This window comes from Micropterus dolomieu, unplaced genomic scaffold (assembly GCF_021292245.1).
Source record: "Micropterus dolomieu isolate WLL.071019.BEF.003 ecotype Adirondacks unplaced genomic scaffold, ASM2129224v1 contig_13784, whole genome shotgun sequence".
NCBI classification, from domain to species: Eukaryota; Metazoa; Chordata; class Actinopteri; order Centrarchiformes; family Centrarchidae; genus Micropterus; species Micropterus dolomieu.
This window is the reverse complement of record NW_025742770.1, coordinates 21,785-29,591: the sequence shown is the minus strand read 5'-3', so window position 1 is coordinate 29,591 and position 7,807 is coordinate 21,785. Positions and strand designations below refer to the sequence as shown.

At 43.2% G+C, this 7,807-nt stretch overlaps 1 long non-coding RNA gene across 1 annotated transcript; it reads left to right on the top strand.

The window, feature by feature from the left end:
• Window positions 1-923: 923 nt before the first annotated feature.
• LOC123966597 lies at window positions 924-6,831 on the top strand. Its single transcript, XR_006824033.1, has 3 exons — window positions 924-2,411; window positions 3,049-6,591; window positions 6,679-6,831. It is a non-coding gene; the product is annotated as an uncharacterized LOC123966597 (long non-coding RNA).
• The last annotated feature ends 976 nt before the right edge of the window (window positions 6,832-7,807 follow it).

The window sequence follows — 7,807 nt, the reverse complement described above, 5'->3', positions numbered from 1 at the left end:
TTCTTTTTTAGAGGGGCTACAGAGTCGAGTGTCATTCGCAGCGAGCCTGCAGCACTATCAACAAGATGATCGATTTGGGAGGGACTGAAACTAGCATAGGAGTCCTCCGTTACTTTATGACTTGATAATGAATTTAGAGCTGATGGAATCGCATCCTTAAATTTAGCTACAGCACTATCAGACAGACGTCTTGTATAGACATTTTTGCCCAATGGCGTGTAGTTCAGCAATACAAACTCAAAAGTTATCAAACAGTGGACAGATAAAGAGGCATTCTGTGGCAACACTATTAAATGTTCAATTTCAATACCATACACCAAAACAAGGTCGAGGGTGTGGTTAAAACAGTGAGTCGGTTCATGAACACTCTGAGAGAAGCCAATGGAATCTAAGAGAGAGATAAACGCAGTATTGAAGCTGTCATTCTCAACGTCCACATGAATATTAAAATCCCCTACAATAATAGCTTTGTCCGTTTTAAGGACAAAAGTTGACAAAAACTCTGCAAATTCAGATAAAAATTCAGAATACGGGCGAGGTGCTCGGTACACTATAACGAAGAGAATTGGTTGCAGTGATTTCCAACTAGGGTGTGAAAGACTAAGAACAAGACTTTCAAATGAGCTATAGTTTAGTTTAGGTTTAGAGCTTATTAGTAGGTTAGAGTCAAAGATAGCTGCAACTCCACCTCCTCGGCCTGTGCCTCGAGGAATGTGAGTATTAATATGACTGGGAGGGGTGGATTCATTTAGGCTAACATATTCTCCATCACCCAGCCAGGTTTCAGTAAGACAAAATAAATCAATATCATAATCTGATTTTAGTTCATTTACTAGTACACCTTTAGAAGAGAGAGATCTGATGTTTAAGAGTCCACATTTAACTCTCCTATTCGTTTGCACTATTGCTCTTGTGATTTTAATTTTTATGAGGTTTGTATGCACAGCTCCTCTTCTGTTTACCTTTTTAAATAATTTCGATGGTCGGGGGCAGACACCGTCACTATAGGATTTTCACTAAGTAACTCCTGAAATGGAGGACATGCAAACTCAATGGGACAATTTGATAAGTGGGTTGAATTTGGGTTCCCAGCAACGGGGAGCTTTAGTCTACATCAATTGCAGCAGCTGAAGATACGTTTAGAGGTAGAGGAAGGGATAGCAGCAGAGAAACATGCAGCCTTGTCCAAAAAACATCAAAAGAAAAAACATCCATTTAAAGCAGACTGGAAAGCTTACATTGAATGGAGGGAGGAAGCAAGGGAGAGAAAAAGTCAGAAAATAGAGGGTCAGGTTAAGAGCACTCAGGATAAGAAGGAGGGGGGCATGAATAAGGATTTCTGGGCACAATTCACACAAGCACCAACAACATCACAAATACCTCCTAACACACAAACACAATCTAACACCTTGTATCCTTCTTTGCCTGAGGTGTACACTGCAAAAAATCCATTCAGGCTGGATCCCGACCTGGACTCCGCGCTGCTTCCTCCTCCCTACAATCCTGCTTTGAACCAACCGCAAGATCCAAACCAGCAGCTCCAAGGAGCGCACGTTTTAAGAGACTGAAACCAAAGCCGCAACAACAGTGGCTTTAACGCAAAATTTGGAGAAACAGATGGATCAGTTTGTCAGAGAGGATCGGCCCACAATGACTGAGCTAAAGCGCATGATGAGCAAAATGCTCAAGATGGACTATTACAAGATCACACCCTACTTCACGCCAGCAGTGTCGGCTGGTGGAGGTGGTTTACAGCCGTATGGATAATGTTGATTACAGAGACGCTATCACTGGATTAATTGCCACCTGCAAGGCCGCTTTTCCGATGCGGATGGATCTGTCAATTATCACCTCGGTGGCGCAGGAGCCGACGGAGACCTGTCAGGCTTACCTAGCCCGTCTGACAGTGGCCTTCGATCTTCACACTGGAATGACAGGGGGCCAGATGGGGGCTGCAGCTCATACAGCATTTCATGACCCGGTTGAGGCCAGAAATCGCTGCAGCAGAAAGATGAAGATGCGTCTTTTGGAAAACAGTGCCACTTTCAATGATATTAGACTACGCTGGCCACGCGGAGGGAGAGCTTAGGGAGCGAGAAGAGAGCAGAGGGAAAGAGCAGCAGAAGAAGCTAGTGGACGCACAGTTGTCTATGTTTAACTCCATCGACACCACAAGCCAAAAGAAAGAGTCCTCCAGTTGCGGAAAAGAGGGGTCCGCGGGAGAGGTTGCAAGAATGACCGACAAAGTGTCAGCGACCCGGATTTTTGTTGGAACTGTGGGGAAACTGGACATTGGCAAGATGAATGCAAAAAAGAAACAAAGAGGGGTTATGTGAAATCGGACTGAAATGAGGGAGTGGAGGCGGAGTGGCCACTGGGGACGGACCGGCCTGCCACACACGCATCAATGGGTGAGTCTCAAACTATAACAGACTATGACAAAATAATGATGGCAATAACATACATTGAAACTAAGAAAGACACTGATAAACTTGACCGTTTGACTTTTGAAATGTACATAGATGGAAATGAGGGATTCAGGAAGCTGCCCGAGTTAGTTTTAAACATAGCAGGACACTCTGTGGTGTTTTTAGTCGACTCCGGGGCCACCATATCGGTTTTGAAAAAATCGGCCATACCAGCTCCACCAAGGAGAAGTGGGCGGTTTTGCAAAACTGTAGGGCCAGGAGGAATCCCTATTTCAGAACCATACACTACACCACTGTCATGTTCGCTGGATGACGCCATAACCAAACACAAATTTTTGTTGTCAGAGAATTGTCCCATTAACCTAATGGGACGTGATCTCATGATTCATTTTGGTATTGTTTTAACCTCACATCCCGAGGGGTTGAAAGTGACCCGACTGAAATTTCCACTTCAAATGGTGAAATACAGTCCAGAGGCATTGAACTTTGTTTATGAGTGGGCTTTGGTGCCATCTAGTGTGTCTGCTGTGGTACCACAACTGAGAATATTGGTAAATCAACACTGTACTCAGGCCGGGCTGCTGCTGTTTCTGTGTCTCTCTCTTCTGCTCAATCTCAGTTGTTCCAAGGAGAATTTTGCCCGCATGTGGCGTTGGCTAAGCCTGCTGATTGGAGATGGAGGGATGTGGGGAGGTGGATTCACACTCAGAGTCAGCTGACTGACTACAAGCCCATGGAAGGGGATCCGAGAACACTGTACAGTAAAAAGGGTGATGTATACAAGGCTCTATTGACATACACTGGTCTAGTTAAGAGAACTGTTGAACCAAGTCCAGTAACAGGTTTCTCACTGTTTCACACTGTGAGAAATACATTATAAGTTGCTGATTTTTAGGATTTCACTGTAATTAACTTGTGAGAAATTAGCATTGGTCACAGGGTTTTTATTAGGGGTTATTATAAAGGGTTGTCTGACTTACAATAAACATCTGCTGACATGTAGGTGGGAGTTTTAACATAGACTAATCAAGAAGTAGGAACACAACTTTGATGCCACATACAATTGCATTCTTATGTCAGCCCAGGAAGAAGCTTTTGAGTGTGTGCTAAAACTCTGCCATTTGTTTTCCCTTGTCTTGGCAGTTTACTATTGCTGTACTTGTTCTGTATTTAAGAGTTCTCTCCATGGCCACGTTACATAAAGAAATGATTCAACACATCTATTTGACTCCGTATTCTTTGGGAAGGAATTCTTTTCCCTGACATTGGGCATGTGTTGGAGATGTTCATCAGAATTCGGCGTAAAACCTTCGTGGTAGCCAGGTGTTCTGTCGAGTCAGACACCTATTCCGAAGAAACGTTCGCCCAGTTGGGGTTAATAGAACTATAAATATAGTTCATCATCGGGGGTGGTGATAAAGGGTCTATTCGGGGGAAACAGAGAAAAAACAACAGGCCAGGAGTGATAAGTGCATAATCCCATTATGGTAGCATCTCTAGTGATAACCTACCTAGGAGTTTATATAGACTAGCAGGTAACACCATTTAAAGGTCGCATTTTGAGTGATTTAAGGAACGGCCTATTTTCCAAAATCCTGAGTGATTTTGGGAAAAAAGAAATTTAAATAACAGAGAAAAAAAAGAATTCCATCCTAGCTGCAGCGGCCTGGGTCAAACTCTGGCCCATAGCCGTGTGTTTGTATGAACATAATTGCCGTAGTTTCGTTATACTATAAATAACACATCATAGAAAAACATTCCAGATGTTTCCCATTTAGAGTTTTAAAGAGTTTATGTGATGTGATAAGTGTTTGTTTCGAACATTATGTTCCACTAAGGAGGGAAAATATCTGGGTGTGCATGAGATGATAAATATAGAAAACTCTGTGATAAACTCATTTCAGTGTCTAGCACACAATTGTAAACGAAAACGAGTGCACCATCATGCAAGTGCCATACAGCTGAGAGAGTTTCTCCAGAGTTAGTGTGTGTTTGACAAGATCAGACCATATGGGAAGATCAGAGTGATTGTGTGAATAATAAAACCCATTGCAAGTAAAAACAAATTTGTTCAGTGAGTCTGAGTCAGTAGAAAAACATGGGGAACAAATCGGGGAAAAAACTCAATTCTTTGCCTGACACTCTTTCAGGTTCAGCTAAAACAATGGTAGAAAAATGGGGGGAAAGTGTGGTTGTTGATGTTCCTTTTTGGCATGATGTAACTGAAGGCATTTTTCTTATCCTAGGCACACTGAGTACAGATTGTTTAGGGAGATGTAGAATTATGTTGACAGAGAAAGCAAAGACAGTAGGTAAGAAAAAGATTGATTGGCAAGCTTTTGAGAAATGGGAAAAATAAGCACATTTGAGAGAAGCAAAATCAGTGGCAGGGTAAATGGTAAAACAACAGATAAGAGAGGCAGTTTTAAATGATAAGAAAGAGACACACAAAAGGCCAGATCAGATGTTGCCACCTCCATACGTTGTCTCCAAGCCACTAATCCTTTTGTCATTAGAGACACACATGGAAAGTACTGCCCTTTTGACTGAGAAACTCCAGGAAAGAACTGACAGACGGGGGAGAGAACATGCATTGTGTCATGACCTGAGGACTGTTTGCCCATTTCACACACCAGTTGCTGGGAAAGGACAAAATGGGAAAAGACTCAAATTAACTTTCCCAAGAAGTTTTTATTTCAATCAGCAGCCTCTTCCTGGCTCAGGAGAAACGGTGAAGGAAGAAACGCACACCTACTGCTGACAGTGACACCTCCAAATCCCCAGCCCAGACCGACGGGAGGGCAGGAACACGCCCACTGGGACTCAGAACTGTTTGGAGAAGAACTACCTAATACAAAGACTGATGGTGAGAAATGGGTCACACCACTGGAACAGTCAAATGATAATGGAGAACGCGGCAACAGAGGGAAGAAAAGCTGGAGAACACACCCCAGACACAACAACGCAAATCGACACAGATTAAAGATGTGGAGGTTATGGGCACATATCACGACTGTGTCCCACCCGTGTGTTCAGCCAACAAGAAGAACAAAGTCCAGAGGAATCCTGGTCACACACATCACCTGGAGCCTCACTGTCCAGTCTCCAGGGTTTCCAGTCAGCAAAAGACATAGAATGTAGTGGAGAAAGGTCAGAGCAGGGAGCAGCATATTCACAAGTACACCACTGATGAGAGGGATAAACCAGTATTTACATAAAGACCCTAGTCTGATTTCAGGAGCAGAAGGCTCATTGATCAAATCTAAAGTGCTCCATAATGCTCCTAGAACATATAGTTTTCATTCCTGTCACATTTTGAAACAGCCATCAAACCTATTTACACGTAGACACAGATATTTTGCACACATTTATTTTTTAGGGGGGAAAAAAGAAATGAAAATGCCAGTTGTGAAATGTTCTTCTGATACCATGCAACTCCTCCATTCTGCCTGTAGAGACAAGGGGGGTGGTAAGTTTTTCAAGATCTTAGGGAATAAATAAATTACCTTATGCGGTAAAGCTAATGTCATGGGGTCTAACAGCCCATGTTGATTTTCTGTGATTGATTCAGCAAATGCACATTTAAGCATTCCTGTTTTCATCCTGATTCAAGATTGTTTTTTTCCACATTTTTGTAATGGGTTGTGGTTATGATTTTATATCTGTGTTTCACCCAAACCTGGGAATTGTCAAAGTGACACAGTGTCACTATTAGCTTCTTGGCAGAGAACTGTCATAAGGTGGATTTCTGTTCCAAAAGGGGTGCGTTTTTAATTTGGATCACAAATCGGGTACAGGAAATCCATGAATTTCCAAAGACCACAATACTAAATTCTTTTGGCTCTAGCAGGCTAGTGCCATTCATGGATTATCATTTTTTCTTTGTGGAGATCTGTTTTTTGTTTTGTAGATGGAGTCGGTGGGGCAGCTATGTGACTTGATTTAGCATGTGTTTCTGTGTTTTCTTTGTCACCTCTCTTATTTTTCCTGACAGCACACACACAGGTGGACGTGGCTGAACCGTCCGAGGTGCCGGCTGAGTTGTGGGCCCGTCACAAATATGATGTAGCACTGATACGAGGAGCCACCCCTCTGGTAGTTCACCCAAGATCAGAGTTTATTTATTCGAAACAATATCCAAGTAACCAGGAAGCGCTTGAAGGTATTAAACCGGTTTTTGATTCATTGTTACAAGCTGGAGTCATTGTTCCATGCCCTGACTCCCCTGTGTGCACACCCATTTTTCCAGTAAAGAAAATCCGGGAAGAGGGTCAACCTACAGAATGGAGGTTTGTCCAAGACCTGCAGGCCGTAAACGCAGCTGTGCATCTGCGAGCACCAGAAGTGGCAAATCCACACACGATTTTGTCATTGATTCCGCCAGATGCCACACATTTTTCAGTTGTTGACCTGACAGTACCAGTACACAATGATAGCCAGTACTGGTTTGCTTTTTCCTTTAACGGGAACAGGGGGCACGTGATAACTGTAGAGGGTAAATCCCTCTCCCCCAACCGCCTTTTGACTATTCAGTCTGCCCCAAAACCAAAAACAAAGAAACAGTTAATGAGTTTTCTAGGAATGACGTCATACTGTATACAATGGCTGCCAAACTACTCACAAAGAGAGGCTCCCCTCTCTTCCATGATTCATGGTAAAGATCTCTGTGCACATGACCGACTGACTTGGACTGACGAGGCTGAAGAAGCATTCACAGACTTACAGTAAAGGGCTCTTTACAGTCTACGTCCACACTGGGACTTCCAATAACTGACCGACCATTTACTCAGTTTGTTGATGAGAAAATCGGGTACATGACTTCTGTTCTGACTCAAGAAGTCAAGAAAACAACGACCTGTAGGTTATTTTTTTGTAGGTTTTTTTGACCCTGTTGCTGCTGGACTGCCACTGTACCTCCGAGCTGTAACAGCAGCGGAAAAAGCAGTGGTTGCATCACGAGACCTAGGATATGGTGATCTCACACTCATGGTACCACATGCAGTTTCACACGTACTACACACACAAAAGACATCACATTTATCTGCGCAGCGCTGGTTAAGATATCACACTACTCTTCTTGACATACCTAACATCACGGTTAAAAGATGTACTGTTCTTAATGCTGCTACTCTCCTGCCTACCCCAGCAGATGTGGATCCGACACTGGTGAAGGTTTGGTGGGGTTTGCAGTTGTCACTCAGCATGAAACATTGTTCAGTGGTAAATTACCCGCATATTTTTCAGCTCAGGCCACAGAGCTAGTGGCTCTCATGGAAGTCTGCAAGCTAGGTAAGGGCAAAACAGTTAACATCTACACAGACTTGATACTAATATGACCGTGTCAGAGCTAAAATACTCGTGATTCGACCAATGCAAAC